This window comes from Danio rerio, chromosome 2, assembly GCF_052040795.2.
Source record: "Danio rerio strain M-AB ecotype USA chromosome 2, GRCz13ab, whole genome shotgun sequence".
NCBI lineage: Eukaryota > Metazoa > Chordata > Actinopteri > Cypriniformes > Danionidae > Danio > Danio rerio.
Genome location: NC_141022.1, coordinates 44,327,302 through 44,344,079, shown reverse-complemented (window position 1 = coordinate 44,344,079; position 16,778 = coordinate 44,327,302). Strand labels below are relative to the sequence as shown.

At 34.2% G+C, this 16,778-nt stretch overlaps 1 protein-coding gene and 1 long non-coding RNA gene across 2 annotated transcripts in view; one reads left to right on the top strand and one right to left on the bottom strand.

Moving 5' to 3' along the window:
* Positions 1-16,778, top strand: part of hs6st1a (heparan sulfate 6-O-sulfotransferase 1a) — a 231,471-nt gene that overhangs the window by 154,522 nt on the left and 60,171 nt on the right.
* On the bottom strand, positions 1,142-6,315 carry LOC147846456 (uncharacterized). The gene is made up of 3 exons (XR_015478830.1): positions 4,608-6,315; positions 3,069-4,246; positions 1,142-2,969 (listed from the first exon to the last, which is right to left on the bottom strand). It is a non-coding gene; the product is annotated as an uncharacterized LOC147846456 (long non-coding RNA).

Genomic DNA, 16,778 nt, shown 5'->3' with positions numbered 1-16,778 from the left:
GTTGCCACAGCGGAATAAACCACTAACTTATCCAGCAAGTTTTTACGCAGCGGATGCCTTTCCAGACGCAACACATCTCTAGGAAACATCCACACTCACACATTCAAACACACACTCATACACTACGGACAATTTAGCCTACCCAATTCACCTGTACCACATGTCTTTGGACTGTGGGGGAAATGAGCACCCGGAGGAAACCCACGCGAAGGCAGGGAGAACATGCAAACTCCACACAGAAACGCCAACTGAGGCGAGGTTCAAACCAGCGACCCAGCGACCTTCTTGCTGTGAGGCAACAGCACTACCTACTGCACCATTGCCTCGCTACTCTCTGAAATTGTCACATGTAAAAAAAATAAATATGACCATTTCAGACTAAAGAAATTAAATTTGCTTAAACATGAACAAAGTGATCACTGTTACACGCTGCATTGGTCTATTAGCCACAGTGTGTTAGATATGACAACGAATATAAACATCATTTTAAAAAGTGTTACGATGCAACTTAATAAAATATGTTAAAAACATTTTTCACACATAAAAGTTCTCTCTACATACAGGTTCAAAATAATCTGAGCATGAAATGTATATACAGTTGAAGTCAGAATTATTAGCCCCCCTTTGATTTTTTTTTCTTTTTTAAATATTTCCCAAATAATGTTTAACAGAGCAAAACAATTTTCACAGTATGTCTGATAATATTTTTGTCTCCTGGAGAAAGTCTTATTTGTTTTATTTAGGCTAGAATAAAAGCAATTTTAAACTTTTTAAGAACCATTTTAAGGTCAAAATTATTAGCCCCTTTAAGCTATATTTTTTCAATAGTCTACAGAACAAACCATCAGTTTAAAATAACTTACCCAATTACCCTAATTTTCCTATAACCTAATTAACCTAGTTAAGCCTTTAAATGTCACTTTAAGCTGTAAAGAAGTGACTTGAAAAATATCTAATGAAATATAATTTTATTTCATCATGGCAAAGAAAAAAAATCAGTTATTAGAAATTACTTATTAAAACCTTTATTTTTAGAAATGTGTTGAAAGAAATCTTCATTCCGTTAAACAGAAATTAGGGAAAAAAATAAAAGGGGGGCTAATAATTCTGACTTCAACTGTATGTATTTTAAATCTTTATATCTCTTAGAAATTCTTAAAGTATGTATTTGCAGGGTATGAAAACAAACATTCCTGCTGTTTCAAGCACATTCTGGCTCTGAAACTTTCATTCGTCATAAAACAGTTTGAATCGAGTTGTTTTTTGTTTGTTTGTACGTTTGTTTGTTTTTTAGCATGCATTCCAAGAGGTGTTTTGACAATTTACAGACATTGCACAAGCAAAAGTCTAAAATGGTGTCTGACAAATAAATCCAATTGTCTTGTTGGACTAATTTCAGAGCACAAACTAAGTGTGAAATTTAAAGACAGATTGTGGCAGTTTGTTGAGAACCAGTACTTTACTGTATGCTGGTTTCAATGTATGGTGCTCGCTGAGCACATTTCCCATGCTATTTTTTTTGGTGTGTGTCTATGTGTCCACCTTTGCTTTGACATACTGTCAGTCTCTCTTCAAAATCAATTCAATTTAAATTAACACAATATTTCCTATTTCCTTTTTTCTGTTTTGAGGAGACATGAGAACACAAGCATCACTGTGTGAAGGTTTTGTTGTTTTTGCTATGCATTTTTTTGTAAATGATTCATCAATACAAATCAGACTGATCAGACACCAGATGCGAATAAGGCTTAAAGCACAAGTGATTTACATGTTAAATCAATGCAAAGACGTGATTATACATCCTGCGGTGCTATTTTCTCAAATGATGCGTCGTAAAGGATGCATTGCGAGCAAATGACATGCCGCAAATTTAGTGTTTCAGGCATTTGACGTGCTTGTGATTTGCGTGAATTGACTTGTGGTCGCTGTTTCAGGTTATCCAAAGCTGTATATCTTCACAAATCTTTTAAATGTTATCTATTAAATATTACAATGCTTATTAGCAATCCTCACGCACAATACGCAGCTGAACTCACCAAGCTTAGTATGCCTCTGAAGAATCTTATGGAACCAGACATGGTGCCGAATGAATCTACGCTGTTTTTCAGCCATCCTAAACATAAAGCACAGCCACTCTCTCAATAAAAACCATGTCAGCCATTTAGCAGCAACTCTAGAGTTGCAAGGCAGATAGACGCCCCTCCCATGACCCAAATCTGTGTCTACTGTGAAGTGTATTTGATGCACGAATGAAGCTAGTAAACTTAAAATGTTCAAGCATCCAATTGCGAATTGTGTAATTTATTTGCATGTGTCACAAATTTTGAGGAAAGCGCAGACGAAAAATCTTAAGTCATCTCAGTGGGATGATTGAATTCTGTGGGCCAAATTATATGACATAAGCATACTTCCCCTTTAACACATTGTGCTTTTATGGAGAAGGTTGAAGATCATGAAAATTGGTATAGACACTAACATGTTTGATTTCCAATGTCACGCACGCACCCACTTCACATGAGGCCCGTACAACATCTCTCCTTATTTTCTCCTGCTTGGCTCAGCACTTTCCAGCACCTCGCCCCATAATAATTTCCTCATCCCCTCTATTCACTGTCCTCGTCCAGTCAATGAAGCTCTTAAGCTCCCAAATAATGCCTTCCGATGGCAAATAGATACTTGAAGAGCACATGCTCTGATCAGTCTGCACATGTAGGCAATTTGTCAAAGGGCTTTAGAGGGCTTACCTTCCCATTCTCTGTAAAGGGGACATATTATGCCCCTTTCATCAGCTGTAAAATAAATCTCTAGTGTCCCTAGAATGTGTCTGTGAAGTTTCAGCTCAAAATACCTCACGGATCGTATATCATCGCTTGGCAAATTTGCCATTGTTTGGGTGTGAGCAAAAACATGCTGTTTTTAGTTTGGTCCCTTTAAATGCAAATTAACCATTTTGAGCGTTGATAGTTTTTCTGTTCAACACAAATTAAGTTATTTTGAAGAATGTTGGAAACCTGTAGCCATTGACTTCCATAATATTTGTTTTTCTTACTATGGAATCAAATGGTTACAGGTTTCCAACATTCTTCAAAATATCTTCTTTCGTGTTCTACAACAACTAAAAATTAAACTAGTTTTAGAAGTCAACAAAGTGTAAATGATAGCAGGATTGTATTTTTTGGGTGTGTACTGTCCCTTTAAATCTCACAGCATGTTAACAAGCACACTGAGAAAGTACATTCGGAAACATGAAGTGACATACTTGGTTTGAAGGTAAAGTTAGATTACGAATTGCTGATAGTGATCCATCCTTCGAAAGCGCTGGCATTCCTCAGCAGACTTTCCTAAAATCCTCCTCGTACATCAGTAGGGGAACAAAATCAGAACGGCATGTTTTTTTCCCCATGCATGCAGAGAAAGCCTTACCAAAACAAAGTTACTGGGCTCTCCCTTTTCACATTTTCTAGGTTGATAGATACACCGGGGATCTTATTATACCACACAAATCCCAGTGAATTAAAAATAAAGTTTAATGGTATGTTAGTATTAGTATGTTAGTCTTAAAGATATTTATAAGCTAGAGTGCTACAAAACAAGATGATTTAAACATCCAGTGCTTGCAGTTTTGTCACTTTCGCCTAAATAGATCAACATTTTTTTGAAGTCACCTCATATTTCAGTAACAGAAATAGTAACTGACATGCCCTGCCCCTTACATACATATACAGTTAAAGTCAGAATTATTATCATATCATCATATCATTTATATTTCATATAGAATAAAATCAGTTTAAAAAAAACAATTTAGGGATAAAATTATTAGCCCCTTTAAGCTATTTTTTTTTCCGATAGTCTACAAAACAAATCATCATTATAAAATAACTTGACTAATTACCCTAACCTGCCTAGTTAACCTAATAAACCTAGTTAAGCCTTTAAATGTCACTTTAAGCTGAATAGAAGTGTCTTGAAAAAGATCGAGTAAAATATTATTTACTGTCATCATGGCAAAGATAAAATAAATCCGTTATTAAAAATGAGTTATTAAAACTACTATGTTTAGAAATGTATTAAAACAATCTTCTCTCCGTTAAACAGAATGTTAAACAGAAAATGCAAATTAAATATGCACACTGTTTCTCTGTGGCTAGCGCTGAACCTAGTCGACCAATCGCAACAGACTGGGTCATCGAACCAATCAAAGCAGATTAGCATTGGGCTAAGGAGGGGTTTGAGAACAAATGCATCTCTGAGAAAATCATATGAGAGTCGTTGAGATAATTAGATAAAAATAAATGCATATCATAGATATATACACTAGATATCGCATAGGGACCCTCAGCATGCGTCAATAGCGCCGCCACATTGGTACAGTGCTCTCAGGACAAATGTCATTCAACCGCACTAGTCAAGACTGTGTTATTGCGTGAAGATGCGGGACTTTAGCGCTGTCTACGGGTGTAGTAACGAACAAACAAAGAAAACAAAGCACAAAGGCAGAACATTTCATAGGTAATGTTAAATTTTTTTCGGTTTTTGAATGTTCTGAACTTTTGTGCCAATCAGGTAACGTTATTGATGATGACAGTCACTTATTGCATTCACCATACGGCAAAGCAGCTCCAACTCGCACTAAACACTCGGCTTATGCTAGTTTTGTTGAATAAAATCAGCAAACAATGCAAAAGAAATATGACAACGAGATGCTGCGCTGCCAGAAACTTGTATTATTGTCGGCTAACGTTAGTAAAAAGAGTCGATCGAGGGATTCATTTACAAACGAATCGCTCCCTCCGTCGGTATGAGAAGTGAAAGCAGGAGAGGAGCTGTGTTTCAGGACACGGATTATATTTAATTTAACAGGGAGGGTGGATAGTACATTTCTGTACACACAAACGCAAGCTTTTTGTCAGGAATACCCGTGCGGTCACTGATCCATCAATGTAGAAAAGTGATGTAAAATTATAATTTTCGTAATTAGAAAAATAAATTACACACTAACATCCAAGAAAACTCCCGATCATAGATATATGTGTATATGTGTATATCTCTGGCTTTGGATGGCCACAGTCCTCCACTGTACCTTGGTCCTGCATTCATTTCAAAGGAGCGCTACCCTGTAGCAAGATGGCGGCGCTAATGACGCATTCCGTCCAATAGACAACAATAGGCCAGGCGACATCTAGTGTATATATCTATGAATGCATATAATAAGACAATGAAAGTGTATTACAAACATTTTATAATGCATTATAATAAGGGCTCTTTAAGAGGGAGGATGTACTCCATTCCCACCCTACCTTCATGCTTCAATTCAAATTACTTTGAACCACTTCACAGGACCATTAAACACAGATGTATTTTAATCATCGAAAGTCCAATTTCATGTTCTCATGATATTTATTTTAAAAAGGCAGGTTGTAAACAGTAAGCATGCAATGGATGTGTGTCATGCGGAGAAGCTCTAGAGTGTTCTGTTTGATGTTTTTTTTTTAACTAAAGCGAGTGGTTGGGTTTTTTAGTATAATAATGGACACAATTAGAGTAGACTGTACAATTAGTGAGAATAGCTCAGTGGTAAAGACTCAACCGAAAGGTTAATGGAGGAGAATATGAATGATTTTGAGTAATCAGGCATGGCAGTGTGAGCTGACGCTGCAGACTCCAGCAAAACCGCTCTCTGATCTGAGCTGACTACTCTCCGGCTGACTTTCACAAATGCACAAACATCAGAAAAAAAAGAAAGTGTTTTCATCATAATCTGGAGTTGCAGCGATGTGTGCGGAAGGATGCAGCTTGTATTCGGTTCGGTTCATTAGACTGATGGATGTGAGGGAGTTCTGCTGCTTTGATGGAGCTGTGATTATGATTGACTCAATTGGAGGTCTGTGGTCTCCATATAATAGGAGCGATGATTGCGATTAGTTTATTATCTGCTTTATTAATGAATAATTAATGTTTTTTTTTTTCTGATTTCACCCAATAGCAAATTTAAAAGCTTTATGTCCAAAATATTTCATTGTCCTTAAATTGAAATTTAATGAAGAAACAAAAAAACATTTTCGTTCTTTTAGTCACATTTTTTACATGAATATATATGAAGCAAATATAATTGTAATACAGTTGTTAAAAATGACTATTTATTTACTGAAAAACAAATAACAATAATTAGTGAGTATCTTAAAGTATATTTCACATTATACATTCTTATTGTTTATGTATTGCTTATTTAATTATTTAACCAGGAATGTCCCATTGAGATACAATACCTCTTCTACCAAGGAGTACTGGTCAAGACAGGCAGCCAAGGACTAAGTAACAAAAAAAATACAAGACACAACACATACACACACAAAAATAGTATAAATCATAATCAACTGTTAAAACATGTGCACTGTTCTAAATTGACAGTCTTTAATATATATATATATATATATATATATATATATATATATATATATATATATATTTAAATATAGCCATATATGGATTTCATATGTAATATATCTTGAAGCTCATTCCATACATTTGGAGCATTGACAAATCCATATATCAGTGCTTGGATCGGTTGCAGATTGCAGTTGCAGATCGACTTAACTCTGTGTAAAAAAAAAAAAAAAGGCATCTTAAGTAAGAATATATCTGCCGATCTGGTATTGTAAGTTCTTGAACAGTTCTCCAACAAATTAGAAATATGCTGTGGTAATTTACCAATCAAAGCTTCAAAAATGAAAACTAAAATATGTTGTTTTTTTCCTAAACTGTAATTAGGTCTATTCTGTCATTTTATATAAATTACAGTGATGTGTGTGTCCACTTTAACTAGTAACAAATCTTAAGGCACTATGATAAACAATATCCATTTTTAAACATTCAGAGGTGCATGCTTATAAAGTATATCATCGCAATCCAGTACTGATAGAAATGTACTCTCAAATAAACATTTTCGAGCTGCAAAGGAGAAACATTTTTAAACAAAAATAAAAATCTAATGTTTGTTTGAGTTTTTTTTTTTTTTTTTTTTTTAATACGACAACTACATATAAGCAAAGAGCTTAGAATGACCAAGAGGCGAACCTTAATATAACGTTCCATTGCAACAGCAGCGCCCAGCAACAGCCCTGGAGTCTGCCATTTTGGAGTGAAAGTGATCGGCTGTCCATTGGATCTAATTACTGTCACGATAGCAAGCAGCTGCTTTGTTTTTTATTTATTTATTTATTTATTTAAAAAGCGCATTAAAGCTGAAATACAACCTGAAAGACGACAATACAGCACTTACTATCACAATCATCAGCACTTTTAATAGTTTATTTTACAGACTTATAATATGCTGTTGTTCTATTGGAGTTTTCATTCCAACATGGCTGCCGCACCCTCTAGTGGCTGTTTCCCAAATTACACTAGAGTGTTGCCTCTTGGTCATTCTAAGCTCTGAGAAAGCTCTGACATTCTACCTGGAAGCCTGTGCTGGCTAAGACTGAACAAATAGAGTAAAAAATAAAAAATAAAAATAATTATTATTTTATTTTATTTATTTTTTTTCCCTGTCTCTCTATTTGTTCAGTCTTAAAAAGGTTCAGCTGTGAAGCATTTAGTTTCTCAGTCTGTAAATTGAATTTTAAACCAACAATAGGAGGAAAAAGAAAGGGGGGGAAATAAATGATTTTAATTGCTGCATAGATTGGCAATGACCTGTGGGCAGTTGAGTTTCTCCTGGGCCGCAGATGAGCTTTGATTTACTCTGGGGTTGTTTTCGCAGGCTGATCGCAGCAGACAAAAGCCATTTCTGCTGCAGTGTGAACGCAGGCACTTATTGATCGGCTGTATTATAGAGAGCTTTGGCCACAATGGAGACTTGCTCGTCGCTATAAACTCTGGTCTGTTTGGATGAATCTGGAAATGCAGCACATGCATAATAAGAGGCTTTTAAAGCAATGGCTTTTGTTGACAGGGGTCTTATACAGATCCAGCATTTGATCGTTACGCTTTCACTCTCAAGAGCAGTTTTTCGATGATTACTGTGGGTTTTAGGAGGAAACTGAAAGGAAGTGAAGCTCCTATAAAGCTGGAATAAGCCTGTAAGATGGTCGTTATTTTAAAAACGTTGAGGATGTTGATGTGTTCTGGATTACAACAGCCTTAACTTCATATAAGAACATTTTAAACAGCTCTTCGCTTTGTTGGTTTTATTGTAAATGGTGGATTCTGTAATTGAAGATACATTTGTAAAAACGGTTCACTAAAAGAAATTCTTTCCAAGATCTTAATGGAAACACATTGGATTTTAATAACAAGTGATTGCCAAATTTATTTATTTATTTATTTATTTTAACAAAATATTTATTTATTTATTTATTTATAAATTAATTAATTAATTAATTCATTCATTCATTCATTCATTCATTCATTCATTCATCCATCCATCCATCCATCATCACTCCATCCAATCATCCGTCCATTCATACATCATTGTTATTTAGCTTCAGACATGATGGGCAGGGTGGGTCCATTCATCAAGCTATCCATCAGTCCATTAATTAATTCATTAATTCATTAATTCATTAAAAAACATTCATAACATTAATTCATTCATCAAACATTCATGGATGTATTCTTGCAATTAATTAATTGATTGATTGATTTGATTGATTGATTGATTGATTCATTCATTCATTCATTCATTCATTCATTCATTCATTCATTCATATTAAGTAGTATGTAGTATGAATTAATTAATTAAATCATTAATTAATTCATTAATTCCATCAAGCCATTCATCCAGCTTTGGTAATTAGTTTCAGACATGATGGACAGGGCATGTCATCTCAAAGCGCCTGACAGGAAACATGTTGAATGTGAGTTAAAATCGCAGGAGATCTCACAATAGCACAAGGCCTCTCAGTCTTTAGTCTTCAGGGGCGCTGAGGTGAGAATTGTCTTTTCTTTTCTTTTCTTTTTTGCCTCCTGCTGCTTCGCTCCTTTTTCTTTTCTCTCATCACACGTTTTATTTCTACCCTCAAACCTCTAAAGCAGAAGTTGGACTTGCCATCAACAGCTCATCCATCAGGTCGGTCTGCTGGGAAAGAGGTGCTGCTGTTTGGCTGTCCTGCGCTGTGAAGGTTTGGGTGGTCGAGAGGAGTGTGAAGCCCACACACACACACACACACACACACACACACAAAAACATGCACACACATCTGCTCGCTGAACCAGATATACACTAAAATGGCCAGTGTTGTGGATCTGAATGTGGGCTGTGTGATATTGGGGGAAAATTACATAGTGATTTTTTTTTTCTTCTACAGTGTAGTATGGTGTTATTAAACAATGGAGGAAGCTTCACTACTATTTGGAAATAATTCAATGTTATTATGAGAGAGAGAGAGATATTGTACTTTTTTTTTATGGAGTTGCAATATAACTCCCAACTTGGAGTTTAGAGATTCCAATGTCCAAGTCAGAGCTCATTTTCTTAAAGTTGTGAGAAAATAAAATACCAGAATTGTGAGATTCATTCATTCATTCATTCATTCATTCATTCATTCATTCATTCATTCATTTATAGGTCAATCCATCATTTATTTATTTATTTATTTATTTTTATTTATTTATTTATTTATTTATTTATTTATTTATTTATTTATTTATTTATTTATTTATTCAACCAATCCATCAATCCATCCATCAATCCATCAGTCATTCAATGATTTAATCAATCATCTAATCGTTTAATTAGTCAATCAATCAAATCAATCAATTAATCATATAGTCATTCATTCATTCATTCATTCATTCATCAATCTATCAATCAGTCCATCCATTAATCCATCAATCAATCCATAAATCCATCCATCAGTCCACCAATTCATTAATCATTCAATCATCAAATTAATCATCCAATGAATCAATAAATAAATCAATCAATCAATCAATCAATCATTCAATCATTCATTCATTCATTCATTCATTCATTCATTCATTCATTCATTCATCAATCCATCAGTTAGTCAATCCATCTATCATTCAATCAACCAACATTCATTCATTCATTCATTCATTCATTCAATCCATATATCCATCAATCATCCATTCAATCAATCATTATTTCATTGAATCATCCATTAATTTACTTAATTTTATAAATAATATTCCATCACAGAGATGTTTTACATGCTACATTTTAGTATCATTCTGGATTGCTTGAAACCTCAGTCGAGGACCTTCAGAAAAAGCCAGGTACAGGTAATGCACACAGTCAAAAGCCCCCCAAAAAGAGCTGTAAGGAGCCATACTGAGCCGTCCTCTGCAGTGGAAAAGTGCCATTAGCTATTTCAGTCCTGTCTATTTTCTCCCCTTTCATTTCCCTCGTTCTCTCTCACTCATTTTCCTCTCTTTCCGTCATCTCCGTTTGCTCCTCACGCCTCTCCATGTGTTATTTTTGTATCTCTCCGCCCTTCGCCTGCTCTCCCACTATTTCGCCGTTCTCTCTTCTCTCCGGTTATCTCTGTTAACCCCATTCGTCTGGATCCTGAGGTGCGATAAATCGATCTGCCACTGCGGATGCTGGACGTGGGCAGGCCGTGGATCCCTCTGCTTGTAAAGGCGGTTGGTCAAAGTACCTGTCTCTGGAGCATCTGGGCTATTCCTGTCCGTCTGTCTCATTAAAGGCCTACAGAAGGGAATGAGAGGGCAGCAGGTTCAGGCTTGAGGGATCACAGTCGGCCTTGGTGCTCTCTCGGTGCTGCTGCTGCTGCTGAATGGTGCAGGATTGAATGAGAATCGCTGCTTTAGGGCATGAATACACACTGGAGGAATTGATAGGGAGATGCTTGTTTTGATGAGGATTTTTTATTTTTATTTTTTGGAAAACAAGCAGTTGTTTACCAATATCAGATATTTCTGTATGAAGTTTCATATTGAGATTTAGTTTTTTGATTAGATTGGATTTCATATCATTTATTTATTTATTTGTTCATTCATCCATTCACTCGTTCATTCATTCATTCATTCATTTTCTTGTCGGCTTAGTCCCTTTAATTATCTAGGGTCGCCACAGCCGAATGAACCGCCAACTTATCCAGCACGATTTTACGCAGCGGATGCCCTTTCAGCCGCAACCCATCTTTTGGAAATGTTTGTTTGTTTGTTTGTATTTTTATGTAGTTGTTTGTTTGTTTATTACCAGTTCAAGAGTTGTAATAATAATACAACTACTATTGTTGTTATTGTTATAACAACAACAACAACAACAACAACAATAATAATATTAATAATAATAATAATAATAATAATAATAATTATTATTATTATTATTATTATTATTATTATTATTATTATTATTATTATTAGTGGATGTGACATTTTTGTCAAATCAAATTTACTAAAATACAAAATTATAATATGTATTACTACACATTTTATAAATATTATTACAATAAATGCATATGCAATACAAAAAACTAATATAGTATAAACAGGTTCATAGTGTACAAATATCGTATATACAATATATTTAATACACACAATAAATACATAAAATTAACACAAATAAATTATGATTGTAAACAAAACCAATAATATTGTATAATTTGCATTTGTTCAATTAATTTGTTATGGTTATTTTTTTATATTTTTAGCTTTTAACATATTTCCATAAATGTTTTACACTGCATTTTGATAGTAATCTTTATAATAGATTTGCAATAATAACATAGCGTGTGTGTCTATATAGGAAAATAAAGTATACATAATAAATATAACATTTTATAAAAAGTTTTTAAATAATATAACTGTACAGTATGTGTGTGTTGTGTGGATATAAAAAATTATAATAGTAATAGTTATAGTGTATATAATAATAATACGTTATACACATTTAACATCAACTGTATTTTAATGTACAATATTTATACTTTTTATGGTGAGGCAAATTTTCTTTTTTACATTTTTATCTCTATTCATATTTAAATATATGTATTTTTACACAGCAGTTTTAGGTAATTTTGCTCAAACCTTTGACTAACTTATTTATTACAAATGTGAAATATTAAGATGCTTATAATGCTTAACTCTAAATGCTCATACTGCTAAAAATATACAGTAAATTATTACAATAAAAATACTCTGTTACAGTATAAAGTAAAAAGTAAAGTCTGACATCAAATGGTTTTAGGTTTGCACCAAAACATCACTTCTTCTATTTTTTGCATTGTGAAAAAATATTTTAAAAAGATTATTTACTGTAACAAGCAAGTAAACCCATTGCTATTATTTTAACATAAATTAAAAAATAAGTAAACTCATACTTTTAACTGTGAAGTTGATTTAACATATCTACATATAATTGTGCACAGATTATTTACTTAAAAATGTTAAGGCAACTGGCAACACGGTGGCTCTGTGTTTATCACTGTCACCTCACAGCAAGACAGTTGCTGGTTTGAGACTCAGCTGGACCAGTTGGCATTTTTTGTGTGGAGTTTGCATGTTCTCCCTGCATTAGCGTGGGTTTCCTCCGGGTACTCTAAATAAACTAAACTGTCCGCAGTGTATGTGTGTGAATAAGTGTGCATGGGTGTTTCCCAGTATTAGGTTGCAGCATCCGCAGTGTAAAACATATGCTGGATAAGTTGGCGGTTCATTCCACTGTGGCGATGTCTGATGAAGCCGAAGGAAAATGAATGAATGAATGTTAAGACAATAAGTTTACTCACCTTTTTAATTAAAGTCAACTAATTCATACAAAAGCAACTGGATTACTTATTTAAGTCAACTCATATATATAGTAATGTATACACCTGTCCCTATCGATGTCAGGTGCAAATCTACACCCCATTGCATAACAAAATTATTAAAATGAAGCAAACAAATTGCACTTTACTGTACAGCAATGTTAAACCATTCACAATTTTGCAAATCTCACTTGTGTCTATTTTAATCTTCAGTCCTGAGCAACTGTATTTCTCAATGCTTTTCAAGGCTTTTCAAAGTCATATTGTAGCCTTCTTGAAAACCCTCAACTCTTTGGTGTTGATTCTGAAGCTGCGAATGACCAAGTCTTTTCAAAGAAGTCACAGTCAGAGCTTGTTAAAAACAGACGCTTCTGATGTCCCTGGACACAGAAACTCAACATCTTAGAACATTCACACCACACACACACACACACACACACACATACTACCAAAAACTGCATGAGAGAAGAGTCCAAGAATATGCTGTTTTTTTTTGTTTTTTTTTTTAACCATGTTCGCGTTGTTTGCATGTGCTTGAGGCAAAGCAATCCTATTCCGAAAAAAAATCAGAGGCGCAGGTGTTCCCAAACGGATTGAGGGTGGGAAAAAAAATCTGCATTTGTTAACAATCAACCTGTCAGTTCTGCGTTTTTGGAGATTACTACAAATGCTTTTCTGCCTTCCAGCAAGTGTACAGACCATATTTTCTCTTCTTCATTCTCTTTTATATTCTATAGACTGTGATACGGCTCAGTACCGCAGGAAGAGAAAGGACTGTGACATGTAAATTATTATTTACCATACTAGACAATGGATTTCCCGTCTCCTCTTTGTGTGTTGCCTCTGTTGTGATGGCTATTGTTGGAGCTATCAGGATTGGAAAAGACTTGTTGGAGATGAACACAACAGTTCTTCATCTGTTTAATGACGATTAGTCTTGTGGCATCAAAGCACCACAATAATATATATTATGTTGTGTTGGGGGAATGGTGGAGGGGGGAATTTATGATGTCAGATGGGACCGACTGTACCTAGTATTCATTTCATACAGATTACAAAACCAGAGAACGTTTGTTTTAAAGTATAGTTGGTTTGTTTAAAAATATATATTTTAAGCTTTATGTAGACATGTTACTAATGTCTGTGAGGAAAGTATCTAATGAGATTCCAACATTGGGGGTTTATTAAAATGAAGCTGCAGAAACTGATTTAAAAACACAGGTCTGAACCAAGCCCCTCCCCTGGAGGAAACATCAGTCTATAGCGACATAATAATAATATTATTATTAATAATTACCATCTGATAACATAGCAGGGTCATAGTCTGTCATTGTTTTTCCACAAAATAATAAGAATAATGATTTAGTTTGGGTGACGTGGTGTGGCAGAAGGTGCTGCAGTCACCTCACTGCAAAAAGGTCGCTGGTTTTAGCCTTGGCTGGGTCAGTTGGCATTTCTGTGTGTAGTTTGCATGTTCTCCCCATGTACGTATGGGTTTCCTTCGGGTGCGGTACAGGTGAAATGGGTAGGCTAAATTGTCAGTAGTTTATGAGTGTAAACGAATGTGTATGGATGTTTTCCAGAGATGGGATTAAGCTGCTAAAGGTATTGCTAAACTATAAATAAATAAATCAATATAAAATGCTGCGCTTTCTACCTCCTTTATTCAGCCGCAAGGACTTCTGGGTCTACATTGATGCATCCTCGATATCATGACACATCCGGGAACTTTCACGCCTCCTCTGTTCTTACGGTTTTGATTTTTAAAAGTGAATATTGGCAGTTAATGACATGAGAACACAAGGACGCAGAATCGTGAAAGAATGCATATTGAGAAACAGCCTCTGTATTTGGTTGAATCAAATCTAATAAGTTTAGTTAAGTCATATTATATTAATTAAGCATATTGCTGACCGTCCTATAATATATACTCCTGGAAAAAAAACTTAAACTATAATAAACTATATTATTATTTTTTTTATTTAATTTTATTTTATTATTATTATTTTATTTATGATTTACTTAAGTATTTAATTTTATGTTATTTTATTTTATGTTATTTTATTTATTTATATCATTATTTATTTATTTACTTGCTTATTTATTTTATTTTATTTCATTTCAAAACGGTTTAATATGCTGATGGAAATTGATGTGCAACTGAATGCATGAATAATGTGCTCTATAAATAGTAGCAAAAAGCAGAACAACAATGGTGTCTCTAGATAAAAACAATGTTTCTCATTGGTACTTTTACAAATCATACTTACCCAGGAGATTCCTTCTGAATCTTTTCTTCCATCTTTTCCCAAATTGTCTCTCCTGAATATTTTCTTTCATTTTTTTTATATTAGTTGATGAAAATGTCAAAATATTTACATCATAGTTTTTTTTTTCATTTAAAACTTTTTTAGTTCTTGTTGTTGTTGCTAATTTTATTTAGTTTCTTTAAGTGAAAAAACACTTGACAAAAAAGTGAAATTATTGTCAACAATATTACACTGATCATAATGGTTTGCCACAATATTTGACAAAAGAGGCCTTAAGTTATGAGTTGTTATCATGTCGTCCTTGACTGCTAGTGTGTTTGTGTTATTAATATTTGTGTTTTGTGGAAGAGATATAGTCAGGTATAAGGCTGAGGTAAGTGATAACAGTGGGATTTCTGGCTCACTGCTTTTCAATGCCAGGCTTTGGCTGTGTTTTCTTAAGGAGATAGGGAGTTATTCCTTTGGAAATATCTAGCCTGTTTATTTTTTATTTTTTTCACAGACATAAAGGCAAATGTTGGCAAACTGCCTTCGGCTGTATACGTATGTAAACCATTATTGAATATAATCTGCAGCCTGACAGACTTTTAACAGGATGCAGCGGTGTTTTATGCGTATATAGGAAATGTTTTATGTATGTTTTTACTGATAGCACAAATTGAATGAAAAAATGATGTATGCGTAATATACATCACTGTTCAAAACTTTGGTAAGTCTGGGTTTTTAAGAGTAAGAGTTTTGTTTATTTGCTTTTTTTATTCCTTATTTCAGGTTGCCCAAGCTAATTTTTTAACTACCATTAAAGGAAACATTAATTTACAGTATTTGTTGCAAATTATCATCCTTAACTAACCATGCTGGTCTTCTGAAAAAAATTCTAAATCATTATTTACAGCAAATCTCTTTACAAAAAATCAACAGCCTTTTTACAAGTGCTTCATGTGGTTGCCACCATGTGCATTTGAATGGCGGAGGTGAAAACTCATGAGGTCAGATGGGGCCAACTGTACCTAGTGTTCATTTCATACAGATTATAAAAGAGAACGTTTGTTGTCAAGTATAGTTGGTTTGTTGAAGTTTCAGGCTTTATGTTGATATACAGTTGAAGTCAGAATTATTAGCTCCCCTTTGAATTTTTTCTTTCATTTTAAATATTCCCAAATGCTGTTGGACAGAGCACATACATTTTTACATTATGTCTGATAATTTTTTTCTTCTGTTTGTTTTATTCATTTTAAGGTCAAAATTATTATCCCCTTTAAGCTTTATATTTTTGATAGTCTCCAGAGCAAACCATCGTTATACAATAACTTGCCTAATTACCCTAACCTGCCTAGTTAACCTATTTAACCTAGTTAAGCCTTTAAATGTAAATGGGGGGGGGGGGGGGGGGGGTTAGTTTTAACTATTTTGGCCTCAACTGTATTTGCTGAGTATTTGCTGGGATTTCAGCCAAACCTGTGGGGTTCAAAACAACGAAGCTGCAGAAACTGTCTTAAAAACACAGGTCTTAACCAAGCCCCTCCCCTGGAGGAATCATCATTCGTTTTTTTTTTTTTTTTTTTTTTTTTTTTTTTTTGCTAAAGCAGTCATATTGACCATTTTGCTTCCCCCAATCAAAACTATACAAGTGTCACATCTTGTGTATTCTATAATGTTTAGCATTCAATGCATTTTACATTTCAAGATGCAAAGATGCATTCACTGTGAATGGCCCCTAAATACAAGTCTGTCTGGACGTGCTGCTTCCCAGACACCAGTATTTGAACAATTTATA